The sequence below is a fragment of the Panthera uncia genome, assembly GCF_023721935.1.
Source record: "Panthera uncia isolate 11264 chromosome A3 unlocalized genomic scaffold, Puncia_PCG_1.0 HiC_scaffold_11, whole genome shotgun sequence".
NCBI lineage: Eukaryota > Metazoa > Chordata > Mammalia > Carnivora > Felidae > Panthera > Panthera uncia.
In genome coordinates, this window is record NW_026057578.1 from 50,153,589 (window position 1) to 50,171,894 (window position 18,306).

General features: G+C 47.5%; 1 protein-coding gene and 1 long non-coding RNA gene across 3 annotated transcripts in view; one reads left to right on the plus strand and one right to left on the minus strand.

Moving 5' to 3' along the window:
* Positions 1–18,306, minus strand: part of SH3RF3 (SH3 domain containing ring finger 3) — a 375,405-nt gene that overhangs the window by 115,008 nt on the left and 242,091 nt on the right. The gene's annotated exons all lie outside the window — the stretch shown is intronic.
* LOC125936199 (uncharacterized) lies at positions 11,087–15,728 on the plus strand. The gene is made up of 2 exons (XR_007461959.1): positions 11,087–13,175; positions 15,641–15,728. It is a non-coding gene; the product is annotated as an uncharacterized LOC125936199 (long non-coding RNA).

An 18,306-nucleotide genomic window follows, 5' to 3' on the forward strand; every position in this document is an offset into this window, starting at 1 on the left:
GCAGGGAGGGCTACTTCCAAGTGGTGAGTTCTCCACACGTCACCAGCAGCCTTAGGGTCCCTGACATCTCTGCAGTAGGCAAGGGATGTACCAATGAAAGACCCTCCTGATGAAGAGAGACAGTTCAGATTTATCTTCTTTACTGAATCTTTGCTTTTGTGACAAGTGGCTTCTTTTTGTATCCATATATACATAGGATTAACCAGTACTTGGCCACCCTCAACTGGACAGCCTGGCTTACAAGGCTTAGTGCAGTGGCCAGCAGACTGTGCACTGGCAGAGGCCACACTGATTGCTGCAGCTGGGTGACCTGGTCCAGGAGGCAAAGCTCAGTGTTGGGGGGAGCTGCCATCATCTTCCCAATAAGCTCCAATTAGTCATGTCACGAGGTGCTCAGGTGCTAGTGCCACCAATGCCACCAATGCCATCCCAGTCCACATGGGGCCATTATCGCAGGACACCCTCACCTGCCAGCATCTGCCCGGGACAGCAGCTCCTGCATCAAACCCCTTAGGTACAGCCACGATTTCCCATTTCCTCAGACTCCCAAGCGGGGGCAGTGTCTGCTGGCCTGCCTGTACCCTCCACACTGCAAGAAATCGATGGCTCTGCCCTCCCCTGAGCAGGTGCTGCGGCCTGCCTTGTCGACCTATAGGATCCTGCCTGGTTACTGGGGGTCCTAGGGGAGGGCCAAAGAGGGGGTGAACACTGAAGTCAGCCCCCTCGCTCCCCCGCACAATCAGAATGCTAGAACACTCTGTGAGTAGCTGTGAAGGGTGGTGTGTGTGGACAATGAGTGCTTCCTGGGATTGTGCCCGAAGATTGCTCCCTGCTCCCTTCCGAGCCCCCCACTCCAAGATGCTCATCTGGAAATGAAAGAGCTCTGCTTCTCCATCTGCATGTGGCTGGTCACCTCATCTATTTCTCCAACCTACAGAGATAGGAATACACGGGCATAGACTGCACTGTTTTCATCCACACACACCCCCCCCCAAAATCGGTGATTAGCCAATGTACCCAATAATTCCCATTTTGACTGGTTTGGGATGGGAATAGAAGATATTTCCAAATTCCATACAAAATGGAAACAAAGTAGTGGCACCAACACGTGTAAGCCTTGATGGGTCTGCTCACGTATCATGAGGACAGTCACTGGCACCTGGAAAAGAGGGCACCCATGGCAGGCCTGCCCCTTCCTGCTCTGCGGGAGGCCCTCTACAGGAGCCAGCCCAAATCCAAATGCTTAACCACCACACACATTTCCTCTTCATGGAGTCCAGTCTTGAGGGTGGGACATACCAGTCAGCCAGAGCCGCACCCCCATCACAGACTGTACATCCTCCTGTGGCTTAGGACCCTCTTCCCAGGATGCTTCCTCACCAACTTTGTCAGCTCAGATGTGGTCTTCCTCCATACCACTCTTCCCTCCAGCCACAGAAATACCTGCAAATTTAAGAACTGAAGGGTCTCTTCTTTCCATTGTTCAAAAAATTCCATAGGAAGGCCTCTTAGAGTCAGTGGTGGAATTCTAGCTGCATGTGAATTTGGGGACCAGGTTAAGTAAAGAAGGCTCTCACCGGCAGGCTTACATGAGCCCTGAGAGCCCTTTGGTGAGTCCAAGACTAGCAATGGACTTTGGCACTTGGTCCAGGAAAGTGCCAGAGATGGGGGCCTGGGCAGAGCATGGTTACCCAGAAATCACCAGTTCTAATCAAGAGGACTTTATACTGAAGTATACTGTGGGAAGCATTTTTTTTAAAGAGAGAATAGGATTGGAAAACCAGACATACAAGCTGATATCAGATGTAACATGAAAGGAAGGACAATGGGTGAAGGGTTCCTTGCTCAAGCAAAAGAACAGAGAAACCCCTCCATCCTAACCCAGAGGTAGGAAGTACGGCCTCAACACATCGACAGCATGGAGCAAGGGGCTTGTGATGAAGACCTGAGGGAGGGAAATGTCTTCCCTCTCTCAGAAATCCAGGAAACCAAAGAGGTGATCATGCTGGAAGGCAGCCGTCACAATTTAAAACAAAGGCCACCAATCAATGCATGCACACAACAGATAGTTTCTGAGCACCTGCCTGTCCTGAGCTCCTAGGTGCCGGGATGCTGTAGGGAACAAGAGAGGCTGCTCTGATAAAGCTTATACTTCAGTGTGGGGTGAATAACCGGGGCGGGGGGTGCTTTTTAAAGACGTGCATTTTGGTTCGATAGATCTGGGATGGCACCCAAGTTTCTGCATGTCTACAAACTCCCAGGAGATATCGCTGTTGCTCCCACCAGACCCTCTTTGACTAGAACACAGACTGCTTTGCAACCTTGGCTTCACAATGAAGCACTCTCCCCACAAAAGAGCCACATGGCCAGAAACAGCAGCTTTTGCTTGGCATTTGCCTTTAATGCACTGCTCCCACCCCTGGTGGGCTCAGTAGACCATAGGTCACCATGCCTGGTAGTTGGCCTATTATTCCTGAGAGCTTCACAAACTCAGGAGTGGATGAAAAATGGCCTTTACCCACCCGAAACTTCTGTTAGGAAAAATCTCAGGAGCCTCCTGCTTCACTGAGGTGGGCAGGCAGAGATGGCCGGCTGCATTTTGATCTGTGCTTATTTGTAAAACACTCCATTCTTTACGAGGCTAAATCATCAGTAGGGGCAGGTGAGAACAGAATGGTTTCTTTTCAGCTCTGGCACACCTCACCCTCCTCCCCAAAGGCTGTGTCTGGAATACAGGTCGGGCCTTTGATGAGAAAGGCTGCCAAAATGAGGGCTCTGGACCACTGACTGAGCAGGTCAAAGCAAGAGGCCTGGTGATGACCACCAGCCAAGCACATCCAAGACCCACCTTCATCTCCACAAGGCTCGTCTCACCCTTGTATCCACCATCCAAGGTCGACACGGCCATTTTACAGATGAGAAAACTAAGGCTCCAAATAAAAGTTTAAGTGTCTTGTTCTGAATCACACAGTTAACAAGCAGCAGGATCACAACTGCTCACACCCTTTCTAACACAGCTCACTGGATCTACCATCGTTCACTTTTCACCACAGAGTGTGGGGATGCTTTTCTGGTATGGATACATCCTTGCATTAAAAAATTGTTATAGTTATTGAGGTGTATCTATGCATTTGGCCATTAGAGGAGGTTGGGTTCATTTTAGAGATTCAAATGGTTCTTTAAAAACCAGAACTTTTTGGGAGCATGGAAATTAGGTCGGGCAAATTCTCACACTAGGAGGACCCCAGCTGCAGTCATCAAAGGTGGGAGGCTATTTCTGTTCCCTTCCTATTTATTTCAAATGGGCAGTGACTTCACAGGCCTGTTAACAATGCCGAACTTTTTTACCAGGAACATTGAACTCTAGACATCTGTAATACCATGTGCCAACACTCTGGACAGACATTCTCCCATATGCTGAACAATATCTGTTGTGCACCTGCTACAGGAGAGGCTTATTTACCCTGAAGGGGGTCCCCATCCTTAGAATTAAACATTTTATGAGGGAGTAAGTGCTGTGGTGATGTGCTGGAAGCCATTATCCCTGGCCACTGGCACTCCTGTGTGTGACCCACACGCATAGGGCAGCTGCCTCTTTTCTATCCTCTTCTCTCATGTTCCCTTCTCAAGATGGCTGAGGTGGACAGGTGAGGCTGTAGTTGCCAAAGTCAGCTGGTGAACTGAAGCCATTATTCAGACAACTGAGGTTTAAAACAAGAAATATGCAGCAACTAAGACAAAGGTGTAGACAATGGTCTCATCTTGCATATAAAAACTGAGCACAGGCAAGGATTTTGAAAGACATGATCCTAAGAATTAATGTGAAGGGTGGGGAATGGTGTTAATTTCAACATCCCATTATCATGGACTGGACAAAAGCCAGGGCACTTCCTGTGAGTGGTGGACTACACCATTCTGCCAGTCCCTGGGAAAGCTTGTAGAGCAGGGGCTGTTTCATATGCCTCCATGGGCTAGCAGCTCAGGGTAGGGGCAGCTGAGCTAACTGAGGACTGTTTTTGCAAATCTGCCCCACCCTCTCGCAGACCATAGTGACATTCACTTTGTCTGTGGCTGCTATGCTGCCCTGACAGCATCTTCCTGAGGTCAGAGGGGCCCCTGGTCCTCTACAGACACCTGCAACATGGCAGTAAGCCCAGGCAATAACCTCACTGCCACTACCATGCCCATGTACACCTCCCAAGTTGCCCTGAGATAGAAAATCAGTGTGTCCCTACTTGGTAAGCGGGTCCCTCCACTGCACAGAAACTACACACCCCACTCCTTCCCCCTCAGCCTCTGCCCCAAGTTGTCATCCCTTCCTTCTTGGGCACTCACCCCAATTACCACAGGGAATGAGGCTTCCCATTCTTTGAATTCAGCCTCTTAATAGTGGGTTATGTTCCCTGCCTGTGCCAGCAATTACACTCTTGATTTGGGAGCAAAGCCCCCACAAAAAGGAAGATTCCAAGAAGAGTCTGATAAATTAAAGTAAGAAAACGAAACTTCACTCAGTCGTTAAGAATGTGCAAAACTCAGAAAAAAACTCATAAGCAGCTAACAGTTATGAAAGCACCTTAGTAGTATATGTCCTGTAAGCAAAAGGACCATTTATTGGAAGTTTTGTGATCAGTGTAGGGACTCTGTCATAATTCTTCCTGAAGATAAAACTTAAAAGGAAAAAAAAAATGGTTGTTTTCAAACTGAGGAGAGGAACACAAAGGCACCATTTATTCTCTGTTTTCTGCAAGAAGCCCCCATGGGGACGTCTCTCTGCTGGGTTGGTGGCAAGACCTCTAACTGTCCCAGCAGGGGCACATATGGCCTCCTGCAGAGATGCTCCAGTTCCAGGAGAGCGCCCTGCCTGGGGTGTGCTTGCACATGCGTTTCTGACCATTTTAGACCAGCACCGGAGTAAATAATCTCACAGAAGTCACAGATCTGAGGCAGCTAAGAAAGGAGGAGGAGGGAACCATAAAGAGATGGGGCTGGCCCAGAATTCAGAAGGCAGGTGGCAGCTTCACTAATGGGTCCCAGGGCCAGACCAGCACAGTGACCCAGTCAAGGGCCCTGTAACCTTTATCCCCGGCAGTAAAGAATTTCTGGGCACACAGCTCCAGTAAATTACATCTATTTTCTAGTCTACCACTATATTATATACACCATAAAACATACACATAATCGAAACTGAAACTTATAACTCAAAAAATTTAAATAATAAATTTGAAAAAAGTTCTAATATTTCCTTTCCTTACAGAGCTTCATGTGCCCTACTTTGAAGGTCTCTCGCTAAGAGTAGTGGTTTTTAAACTATCAATTTAGTGGGCCCTGATCAGTATTTTTTAAAAGATGAATCAGATTAAAACAGAAAATACCAGAATGCATCACTTGCACTAAGGGTAAAAGTAGTTCCAGGACACATTGGTTTAGTTTCAACATACACACCACTGTATACTCCAGGTCAGGATGTAAAATGCATTTCTCATTGTGAGTCACAATCTAAAAACATTGAAAGCCACTGGCATCAAGGGGAACAGAGAACTATCTCCCCATCAAGAAATAAAAGTCCTCCTTCCCCCATCTGCACAGGTTGAAGGTGTGGTGTGGCACCCAGGACTGCCACATGGTGCTCTCTAAGGACATCCAGAGAGCCTTTCTGGGGGCACCCCAGGCACCACAGGCTTCCTGCAGAGGACACAGGTTTAGAAACACCGCTTGCCTCTGAATCCATCCAACCCTTTCTAGTCCCCTCTGGCAACACGCATCCTTGAACACACACACCAGCTGTGCATGGGTTTATGGCCACAAGGGAGGCACTGATGGCCCTATCTGACAGAGCTTGGGTGCCTATGCATCCAAAGTGGGGCCCTGCCCTACATGGAACATCTCTGGGACTGGAAATCAACTCCCAAGGGCAAAGAACAGAATCTATGTGGCCAAGAGATCCAGGATGCTGCAGCAAGCTCCCAGTGTGGCAAGGGACTGAGAAATGGAAGACGGGCCCTGCCATCACTGAATTATTCTGCTGCAGCCTTTACATTCTGACTGCTACTTCCTCACCACTTTAAATTTTTTTTTTAATGTTTATTTATTTTTGAGAGAGAGAGAGAGCACGAGCAGGGGAGGGGCAGAGGGAGAGGGAGACACAGAATCCAAAGCAAGATCTAGGCTCTGAGCTGTAAGCACAGAGCCCGAAGCGCGGCTCAAACCCACATACCATGAGATCATGACCTGAGCCGAAGTCAGCCGCTCAACCGACTGAGCCACCTAGGTGCCCCTTCTCACCAATTTTAAACAGGCTTCAACCATTTACAAAGCCTCCAGATAGCATGTATCTCCTCCCCCACCCTCCCTCTCTTTCTGTCTCTGTCCTTGTCTCTCTCTCTCTCTCCCTCTCTCTCTCTCTCTCTCTCTCTCTTGATCTCAGGGCAATCTCTGTAACAAGACCATCAAGATCTGAGAGCCGATACAGAGTTTTGAAATTTAGAGACTACTTCTTCCTCTTGTAAACATTCATCTCACTTAACAGATGGTTAATGAGCTTTGTGCCAGGCACGCAATAGGTGCTCAACAAACACCTAGTCAATGAAAGTATACAGCTAACATGAGCATTTGTATGCAATAACATCTACTTATTGAGTATGATCTAAATACTGTGGTCTGCACTTTGACCTATGCCCTTATCAACCCCTCTGGGGAGGTGAAATTCACACCCCACTTTGCACATGCCCACCCAGTGGCTAAGAGAAAAGGGAGTGCTGGAGCTAGCACGCCAAACATTCTTGTGAACCCGGGGCCTGAGCTCCCAGTTACAGCCCACTTGGTTCACATCAATCACCCACTGGCTGTCATGTGTGAGCTGTACACAGAAACATGTGGCTGGGGAAGCTTTTTCACGGAAAGACCTTTCCTTAGGGATATATTTCACAGTCACAAAAGGGGTATAAGAATATTTGGAATTTATAAATGCAAACTGAATGAAAGATCAATTAGAGAAAGATTGGTATAAGTGAGGAAGGAACTTAATTTCAATGGTTACAGGCAGTGGCCAAAAGTGACATGAGTATTTGAAGGTAGGAGAGAGGCACAGGCAGGAATACAAACACACGTGTGTGTTTATGTGCTGTGTCAAGCTGTGCTGTGCTGAGCTCAAGTCAGTGCTCATGTCATAGGAATTTCAGGCCAAATGGCAGTGAGAATTGTGACCTGAAGCCTCTGTAGACTCCTGAACAGGGAACAGGTAGCTCTGTGGAGCTGGTACAGAAGTTTTGAGGAAGATCTGGGCAGGGCTGTTGGAGACTCCTGGGTCAGTAGGCAGTGGGGGACATGCCTAGATGGACTGACTGGGGGAGGAGAGACACCCAAGCCACCTGGGTTTGGTGCTACATAAGAAGGGGATCTGATTACTGAGCACACATGTATTAGACGCCTGCTGCATGAGGGGGGTTTTGCTTGGCATCAGTGAAAAAAAACAGATAAAACCCCTGCCTTCATGGAGACCCAGCCAATAAACAAGTAAACACATAGGTATATTTAGTATGTTGGATGGTGAGGAGTATATGGAGAAAGAAATAGGAGAGAAGGCATGGTGGGTGGGGAGGGTGAAGAAAACCTCCGATATAACACCTGAAGGAGGATAGCAATGTTGACACTGAGGGGAAATGTGATGGGCATGGGAACCGCAGGTGCAAAGGCCCTGGGGTGGGAGTGGGGCTGGAGTGTCTGAGGAGGAAGACGGAAGCCAGGATGACTGGAGCAGACTTATGGGTAGAAATGAGGTCAGAGATGACAAGGATCAGTGGGGCAGTCCTGGCTCTCCTCTGAGTGAGATGGGGGAGGTCTAAAGCAGCAGAGAGACATCTGATATGCATGCAACAGGATTCCCTGACTACTGGGCTGACAGCAGACTATAGGGCCAACGGGCTTTGAAGCTATTGCCACAACATCAGTGGAAAATTCTCACAATTTAATGAAAAAAGTAAGATGGAAATACTGATGTAGCATAATCCCAGACTTGTTCACAATATATGTATATTTATACATAGAAAAGAATAAAGGAAATAAAATAATATGCTCACAACATTTCATTTTTTTCCTACACGCATATTTATATTTACTGGTAGGATTATAGGGGATCTTAATTTCCTTGCTTCTATCTTTCTGAATTTCCCTGTTTTGAACAATAGCCTGGTATTATTTTTATAATCACAAAGTGATTAAAAACAAAACAAAAGAGAAGATTAGGCTGGATTATTGATCAACCTATGGTGAGATTTCATGAGTTGTGGCACTATTATATTTTTTCCATTTTGTAAAAAATGGGCAAGGTGCCATAAAAGACTTAGGTGCTTTTTAGTTGAGTGAGATACAATTATTTCTTAGGAGCAGGACATTTCAGGGAAGGGCTAGCAAAGGTTCCCTCCTCCTTGATGGCTTAGCTTCCAGCCCTATCTGCGTGGTGTCTTGATATGGGAACACAGACCTGGCTGTCACACTACACAGCCTTTAGGGAGCTTCTTCTGGCAGTGTTCCCGTGGGAGGCTGCCAAGAGGGCATCAGAGGCTCAAAAGGTGGAAAGGAATCAAAATGAAAGGAAAATGGAAACCTAGAGAGGTTAAACAGAGGATGGAGCAGAGGCCAGCAAACCAGCCCCATAGGCCAAGTCCAGCTACTGCTTGCTGGTGTATGTAGTTTGGGGACACAGTCACACCAGCTTACCTGTTGTTTCTGACTGCTTCTGCCTTACAAATTAGAGTTGAGAAAAAAATGTGCCAACGCTGCACTGGGATGGCACACTTGCCTGGCCTCTGCTCCTGTCTCCTCCCCGTCTGACTGCTGGGAAGGCAGGTCTGACACAGCATTTAACTTTTTAACAGACATAAAAGTTGAAGGATGAAACCCCATCATCCAGTTCTAGCAACCACCACCATTCTGCTGTTTCTGTTTCTTGTGAGGCCTGCCCCCTCTCCTGATTTTCTGGAGTATTTTAAAGCAAATTGCAGAAACCATGTAATTTCATCTGTGACTGCTCAGTGTGCGTCTCTAGCAGATGGAGATATCCAGTGTCACTGGTCCATCTACAGGGACTAGGTGGAGGTACTCTGTTCTGAAGCTGTAGGCTCTGGGGGTGGGAGCAGCAATTCTAGGCAGGGGTGTTGGCTTTTCAGTCTCCATGCTGGTGGGTGGAGGTCCCAAGGTCTAGCTTGGAGGCCGAGGAACTAGCAGGTTCCCTTACCTCCAGATCTGATGTACGTTCTTACATTTAGCTATAATGAAGTTAACCTTTCAACTTCCATCTCTCAGACACTCATCTTTTTCTCAGCTGGATCCAAGAACAGGAGGCGAACACTTACTATGACAGAAAAACCCAATGATAACACAACAAATTCTCCCCAAAATTTATATATTTAAGAACACGTTAACATATGAACTGTGTTGCCAATTCAGCAGTGAGAAATGCAAACAAGGGCAGAGTTTCAACTAAGCATTCATCCCCCTTCTGAACACAAAAAGGTTTATAGAAGCGTTAATTGGCCCCCTGGGGATTATTCTTCCGTACCTGATGCTGGGCCTGGCTTCTTGATTGGTGAGCATGCACCCAGCTCCCAGCCTGCACAGGACAGGGATCCTGCACAGGGAGTACGCTGGGAAGGCTGGGGTGCCTCCAGTGCAGCTCTGGGATTGGAGCCGCCTGCTCTGCAGGTGACTGATCGGTGCAGTCCCCCAAGGGCCTGTGCTACCCTGCTGCTCCCACATTAAAGTATTGACCTTAGGTTCTGTTAACCCTTTTCTGAAAGCTTGAGTGTTCCAGACAATGGATAATCCAGTCCATGGATACCCATTCTCCAAATGACTATCTTCCTTTACTCCGAATGAAAGAGAAGACTATTCCAAATAATTTTTTAAGGCATTGAAGTTGTTTTTCCTTATTCATATGATAGGACTGAAACACAATACACTAACAGTAACACAATTTTGCAATAAGACCTTGTCTGCTTCCTCTTCCTGCTCTCTACATAGGGGGGTCTAACAATAATGTGAAAGGTAATGTTATTTTCTAACTCCTAGGTCTCACTCTGTGCCAGCCAGTGCTGTATGCACTTTACTTATATTACTGACTTAATCCTCACCAGAGCCCAGTGAGGTAGGCAAGTGTATTATGCCCAGTGAGGGCATTATGCTCAGTGTATTATGCCCAGAATACAGTGTATTATGGTGAGTGTATTATGCCCAGAATACAGATGAGGAAACTAGAGGCCAAGGAGGGGGAAGTTTGGTAGGTGACAGAGTGGGGCTGAGCCCAGTGGATTGGTGCTGTGACTCTGCTTGATGCCAAGGCAGGAAGGGGCAGCAGGGCAGTGAGCAGGGCAGGGGTGAGGCCTGGTGGGTCTGCAGACTGTGGTGAGGAGTCTGGATTGATTCTAAGAGTTACAGGCTCCACAGGAGGCCTATCAGGAGTGAGGCCACCCAACTTACCTTGGGGATGGTTCTGGTCACTGTGTGAGATGACTCTTAGAGACATCACCTTAGAGTGCAGACCGTCTGGGAGAGGGTGAGAGGTAGCATTCCATGTACTAAGGGGCCCAAGAGCCCATGGGGTCTAACCATTGCAACTTAAAACATTTTAGTTGAGAAGGTTCTTTCAACATTCATGTTACACTAACAAAGCTTCCTAGATCAAAGCAGGGATGGGCTTGTGAATGACAAGGACATGGTCAGGGAGAGTCAGTGGACTTGGGGATAAAGGTTGTGTGTAATGAGCAGCAGGAGGGTCTAGGGGAGAGATGGACCCAAACTCAGACTCACCTACTCACAGCAAACAGCAACATCCTCAAAGTGGCCTCCGAGACCCTGTAAAGTCTGCCTCCCACTGCCTGCTCCACCTCACCCTACTTGGACTGGTCTGTCACTCTGGCCACCACTACCCCTCAGTCATGAGCCAGCTTAGGCCACCACCTGGAACCTGAACTGCTCACTCAGAGATCGCTTCCTCACTGGGGCCTTCCAAACATGCTAATTAAAATTACAGACCCCTCTACCTCACTTCGCTCCCCTCCTTTGTCAGCTTTATTTTTCTCCATAGAGAATATACTACCCTCTAGAATTTGTTTTTCTCTACTATTTGTCTTCTCCCGCTACAACGTGGGTTTCAAGACATTTCTCTTCTGCTGTGCTATCAGCTGCATCTCCAGGGCCTGGCACATGGCAGGTGCTCCATGAATACATGAATGAATGAAGGGATGGGTGAATGAGGAAACAAATGGTGGTCTGAAAGGTATAATCCACACAGCGCCATAGTAGTCGAAACATGCCATTTCAGCCAAGGGCTAAGACGTGCTCACAGAAACCTAATGCAGAAGGAACAAACAAATCTCCAGCTCTTGACAACCACTCTGGCATTGGCAGGTGTATCTCTATTTTACAGGTGAAGTTGCCCAAACTGAACGTGGCTGCATTCACTCTCCTTGGAGACACCGGCCAGTGTACTTCTCCCAGCAGGGCAGTGGCACACAGGATAGGCTGCCTTCATCTACGAGGGGCGAGCCCGGAGTACAAGTGTTTATGGAAACTTGGACACCTCTAGGATCTCATTAAGATGGTTTCCCAAAAAGGCCAACATAGCTCTGCAGTGTGCTGAGGGTCTATGGGCAGGGAGGCAGGCAGGAAAATCACTGAAAACAGAGACATCTGGGAAAGTGTGGTCAACAAACCAAGTCTTTGTCCCTGCTTGCAACAGAAGGAGAGTCCTCAGTAGCTTCAAACTGTAATTCTTAATTGCTCTCACTTTGAATATTTGAAAGAAATAAAAGTAACAGAGAATAGCTTTGAGTTTCTCTGAGTAAGTCAAGCAGAAATAAGATGAAGCCAGAATTAGCCACATTTTCTCATTTTGTAATAATCGGTTGAATTGCGGTAGCTATAGAAAGTCTCTCAATATGCACATGCACCGTTTGAGCGTTCTACCTGAATCTTAAAAATGTCTAGGCCACCAAAAACTTTATATCCCTTCTTTTCCAAACAGGAAGCAATAATAAAAGGTAAGAGGAAAGAGCTGTATAATGACATGTGAGGTATTTTCCAACTGGCACACAGGGTCAATTTTGGTAATAATTCATTGTCAAATTTCTGAACTAATGGTGAGGCAGCAGCTTGGACCAGCCTGGCAGATCTCTCCACTAAAGCTTGGTCAGCTCTGGGAGGAAGACGCCCGAGTCCCCCGATGACCCCAGTGACTCCAGATGGATGTGTTTGCTTCCAGCTGTACAACCAGACATGCTGTTCCTTCTGCACTAAACACAGGCCCTGAACCTCAGCCAAGAAATATTCCACTGTCACCTGATTAACACCCAGAGTTAAATCTCTCCACAGCTAAATATGCTTTCACCATCACATCTGAAAAATAGCTACCACCACCATGGCCTGCCCAAGGGGAAGAGGGGGCTTCATAAGCAGGACTCTGCCTGGGTGGGTGGCTCCCCCATTGATGGCCAAGGCCCACCCTTAGGACTAAGTGGAATCTAACAAAACAAGTTTCTTCCCTAAGTTCTATCTTAGACTTGGGCCCACCCAGACCTGCTGCATAAAGCTCTCTGGGACTGCGACCCGGAGTGTTCAGATGATTCTAATGTTCACTGAAGTTTCTAAGCCACTGGCCCAGGCTACCCCAAATGGAAAGGTAGAAGTGAAGAGACAGGAAAGGAATGTGAAAAGCCGAGGAAAGGCAGCGTATTGTAGCATGGTGGAGGAAGGGCAGGCGGGAGTGGACAGTTCAGGACAGCCTATGGGGAGCAGTGCGAGGCATCTGTCTCCCTGAGTAACAGGAAAATGAAGACAGAAGCAGTCTGAGGTCACAAAGGGCTCAGTGGAGGGTGCTCCAGTTTGGTGAAAAGAGAACCCATCCTTCACCTACTCGGTATGCTGGATCATGACTGCCCATGGGGGTGACATGTGAGGGGAAAGAAGAAGAGCAGGGGGAGCCAAAGGCAGAAATGGTCATACAAGTACATGGTGGGCACGTTTTGTTTCCCACTGGACAAACTTGAGGCTAGGACACAGGTGAGAGGCTTGGACACAGCGCGCATGAATGCCAGTTCTTTGCCAATGTCACCTGCATTTTCAGCTGATCCTAGATGGAGACATTTTCAGTCCCTACTTGTCTCTTGAAGATGGAAAATCATGTAAGCCTTTTCTTGCTTTCTTCTTGGCCTGCCAGCAGCTGCACCTCTCAGTCTTGGGCAAGACAGTGAGGCTCCTCCTTATCCCCATAGGCCCTCCTGGTGAGACCAGTGAGCGAGGACAGGTGGTTTCCCAGGGACCTCATAAGTCCTATGTCCTGAAAGCATCCCAGCCAAGATCTTTCCAGAATTGGCCTATTTTGTGCCATCAAATGCCAAGACCAAGATGGGAAAAAATTATGTATTACAGGGTTTGGCTTCTTACATTTGTAGTTAGGGATAAAACAACAACAACAAACCCAGAAATTATGGAATGTACAATAGTGTGTTACAAAGATGTTAACTTCCCAAGTAATTAAAGCAGGGTGAGTTGGTATCTATGCACTTTTCCATTTTTGTTGGGGGAAAAATCTCAATGATCACACATATGTGTGCATGCATCATGCCTTGGGATGCACATGCTGGCAGGAAAACATGGAGACCCAGATAGTGGCTGGGCCAAATGCACGAAACTGAAGTCTTACTTCCCTATGGAATTGTCTCATTTCTTTATGTGATTCCTCCAGCAGTAAAGTAAGGGAAACTGGTGAAGGCAAGGCACATTGCCTGTTCTCCTGATGGGTCCAGGATTTTCCTCCCAGACCACTTTGCTCAGATGCAAAGAAAACACAGGATGCCAGGAGCTGTCCTGTCTGGCTCCTGCCCAGTCCCATCTGCTCCCCCCTCCCTCAGCTTGCTCAGCCAGTGTTCTCTTTGGTGACTAGAGTTGCCTGTTAAGTGCATTAAGTTTTCATGAAGGCACTGTCCACATCTGGACACAGAAATGCAGGCAAAACTTGTAGTCAAGTCAAGACATGGGGGGATCCCCACTGCTGCCAGCTGCCTACTGCTGTGGAAGCTTGTAAGAAATGGGCCAGGCAAAAAGAAAAAATAAAACAAATTTTAAACAAAATGGCACCCCCCTCCATTCAATGGCAGAAATCTCTGAGAAGTTTCTTTCCTGTGCCCTTCCTGAGGTCTTTTTTTCTACATTGCTTCTGATGCAGTGAGCTCAGGTATCCTGAACTTCTCTCAGGGCAAGCAGGGGCACATTAGAAGGGAGGAAATGGAGGGAGAGCACATGACAGTGTTTGGAACTTGGTCATCACCAATATCCATAGTACATAATTGCCTCAAAGGCTTTCCACCAGTTCCTCATCTCTCTAAAAAGTCCTTGATTACTTATTCTTGGCACTGGAGTTGGGGACAGGCAGCACAGGAGACCACAGCTGACCTGCAGCTTTCCTGTTCTGCCAAAAATACCCCTGTGGTTCTAACTTTCTCATCCCTATTTACTTTTCCCCAAATTTTACTGAGATACAGTTGACCTATAACACTGTACTAGTTTATGGTGTATAGCATAATGACTTGTCACCCTTATTTCAAAATTCCTGAACCATCACAGGTTAACACTCATTTAGCCAAGATGGGATAATATAGATCTGACATGCTGAGAACAGATCTATGAAACATGGCTTTCAGACATGGGGTGGGGGGTGGGCATCAGCAGCTCAGGGCAGTAACTGATGAGAGAGGTGAAGCCTGCCACCTGAAGCCTCAGGTTCCCCTGGAATTGAGAAGATGGAGTTTGGGTTCTGGGGAGGCCACAGTAACTGGTATCTGTGGGCTCAAGTCCTAGAAAGGAGAGATCTGCACAGCTCCACCCACAAAGTATACAGCTGAGTATTGATGAGAACATTCATAGGAAGAAATTACCCAGAGCTGGGGAAAGAACCACCAAAAGGGGAAGACAGAACAATACCTGAGGCTCACACAAAGCTGGGAACAGTTTGCATTCCCACTTTTGAGAATGAAAACCTCTTAAATCATGGGGCATGGAGTGGAGAAGATTATAGCTTTGGAAGTGGGGATAATTAGCTCTACATTAGAGGTGCCCTAGTCCTTCAGAACAAAGCTTAAAAGCAAGGCTCAAAAGCATCAAACTGTTTGTAAGTGACCTAGTGACATCCCAGAACAAAGCTTAAGAATATCTGTAGGAACAAAAAAACATCTAGCACCGGAAAAGACAAAATTCACAAAGTTGGTACCCAATTAAAAATATCAGGCATGCAAAGAAGCAGGAAAATGCAATCTATAAATCTAATTTATAGATATTTAGAGAGGAGAAAAATCAGTCAGTAGAAATAGAACCAGAAACAACACAAAAGATGGAATTTATAGATGAGCATGTTGGAATATTTACTATGATTATACTTCTAAGCATGGGTGGGTAGAGATACAGAGGACATAAGAAAAACTCCAATTAAGCTTCTAGAGATGGAAACACAGTGTCTGAGATAAACTCCCCAAGACACTCCAACCGGCCACCCAACTGCCCCGCAGTCAGGGGGGGTAAGCTGCTTCTATCTGTCTGTGCTTCTCACTTGCCAGTTCCCTTCACTGAGCCTGCTTTTCATCTCCTTCCACAGACAGCAGGAATTCCAGCAGCATGCTTCAAACAAAATCTCTCTGCAGGAAAGAATGGGTGAGGTTTGGTAAAATGTGCTGCATACACAAGATGTGCCACCTCTGTGGAAAGTTCTGGGGTCAGGCCCGCCCACCAGCCCCCACAGCAGCAGACCTGGCTCTGAGGGAGGCTCTGAGGGCAGGAGAGCCGTGGGGAAAGAGCTGCAGCCACATGAAGTCACCTCATTGGCTTTGCAGTGAAACATGAAGACACAGCTGCACGTCATTGGTTTTAAAAGTGTACCAGGGTGAAATGTTACTAAAGCCTTATAAGGCTACTAACCTGGTGCTTGGGGCAAGGAGGTTCCTGGGTCCCCTGTGAGTACCTGGCATCAGCATCACTATTTCCAGACCCCACCTGTCTGCACACAGTGAGCTTCTAACAGCCCTGACAGTAACCCGTGGGGAAAGAGAAGCCAAGTCAGGGAGACAAAATCCATCTCTATGTTAGCACCAGGACGTTTCTGCCAACACTGCATACAAGTTAGCAGAGCTGATTTGTAGGCTGTAAAGAATGATAAAGGAAAATGAATAAAAGCAAGTAGATGATATCCTTTATCCAGGAGACCCCTTAGGCTGGGAGCCACTGCCCCCACTCACTGGGCTGATGAGAATGTGGGGAATGGCCAGCTGAGTCCTCAGCAACTGTCAAGAACCTTCCACCTTCTCCAGAGGCCTCTGTCTCCCTGAAAAGTGCTTAGACACAGATGCCAGTGGCTGTAGAACCATTAGTTTCATTTGTGTGCTGTGGAACCGCCCACATGGGGCTCCCACCTATTACCTCATTGGATCCTCCTGACAGGACTTTCTGATGTGGTGCCATCCACATTGTGAAGCAGGGGGGATGCTCAATGCAAAAGCTTCAAACAGAGGGATAAAGCCCATGTAAGCCTCTGCTTCCAAAGCCCTTACCTGGAGCACCAGGCCTTCCAACTCCACGCCCCACATTCCCAGATGGGAGGGAGGGGCAGGTCAACCGGGTGCAGGAAATGAGAAGCCCCCTTTTCCCTCTCACTGTCCATATTACTTCCTGACATGTTGGCTTTCCCTCTGAGGAGAAGAGGGAGTCCATAGAAGGAGAAGGGGGACATAGAGACCAGGACTGATGACTAAGAATGAGACCCCCAACCAGAAACACAGCTGCGAATCTGCCCACCCAGGATCCCACATATAGTGCGGGGTCTGTGGAGGGTGCTGAAGGGGAGAAAGAGGTCTTTTTGAGCCCCTGTCTATGCTGCTTTCCCCAATAACCTGGGTGTGGGCATTCCCTTAGAAGCCATATACACTCCTCATCTTCACCCCTGAAAACACACTGCCTGCCCCAGTCAAGGAGGCTGGAAAACCAAGACAAAGTTGATGAAATCATGAGCAATCTCTTCTTTGTATCAGTAGGTGGCAAATCCAATGGGTAGAAGGGCTGCCCACAACTTCAGAACAGTACAGAGCATGTACAATTAAAAACCTCAGATGGGGCGCCTGGGTGGCTCAGTCGGTTAAGCATCCGACTTCGGCTCAGGTCATGATCTCGCGGTCTGTGAGTTCGAGCCCCGCGTCAGGCTCTGTGCTGACAGCTCAGAGCCTGGAGCCTGTTTCAGATTCTGTGTCTCCCTCTTGCTCTGACCCTCCCCCGTTCATGCTGTCTCTCCCTGTCTCAAAAATAAATAAACGTTAAAAAACATTTAAAAAAAAAAACAACTCAGAATTATTTTGTTCCCAATGAAAGCTGTCAGTTGTGCCAATGAGTTATTACCAAATGTTTTAATACCATATTTAGAGATGGAGGTTCAAAATAATATTCTCTTTTTGTAAAATCTGAAGTGACAAGGAGACAAGTGTGTTACATGAGCAAGACGAGCTGAGTTCAACATTGTAATCAACTGAAGCTTAGAAGCAAACTAACAACGTACACTGTAATTATTGTGCTGAAGACGAGGACTCCCAAATGGGAAACAGTTGTCATTAGTAACTACCACTGCAGTTTTTGGTACTTCATTTATTTGGCTAACTCAAGATTTTCATTTCTGCCTCCACCGGTTTTCCAGGATCTAGAAACAGCATCACATCGACAGTTTTCCCTAACATCACATAGGATTCTTTCAACACCAGGACTGGGGCTTATGAGTCCTGACACCAACAGAGGGCTGGGGTCTGGTTCCTCAAAGTCAGAATTCTCTGGGCTCCCACTGGCCCTGGGATGAGGTTGCCCCCTCACCTCACTTTCCAGAGCCTGGCCCCATTCCCCCATCTCTCGCACGGTCCAGAATACAGCTCCCCTGGGATGTGCCTGCAGACGCTCCAGGCCTCCAGTGCCCCAAGGACATAGGGCTCCTTCCCTCAGGTTGGTGAGGACCAGGCACAGTTGTGGGAGGTTATGAAGGATTCACCTGGGAGCAGAAGGGCAGGAAACAGGACAGGGCTGTGCTGTCCTAGAACAGCAGGAGCCAGAGGACAGATCCACCATGTGCCCATGCTTCGGCTCCAGGCTTGAGAAACAGGCTTCCTGCAGAAGCTACTCTGGGGTACATACAGCTAAGTGTGGGGTGTTGAATGACAGAGCTGTCTTTGATGCATTTGGGGTGTCAGAGGTAAATGAAATGGACTTCAGCATGTGCTAAACCTTCGAATTTCA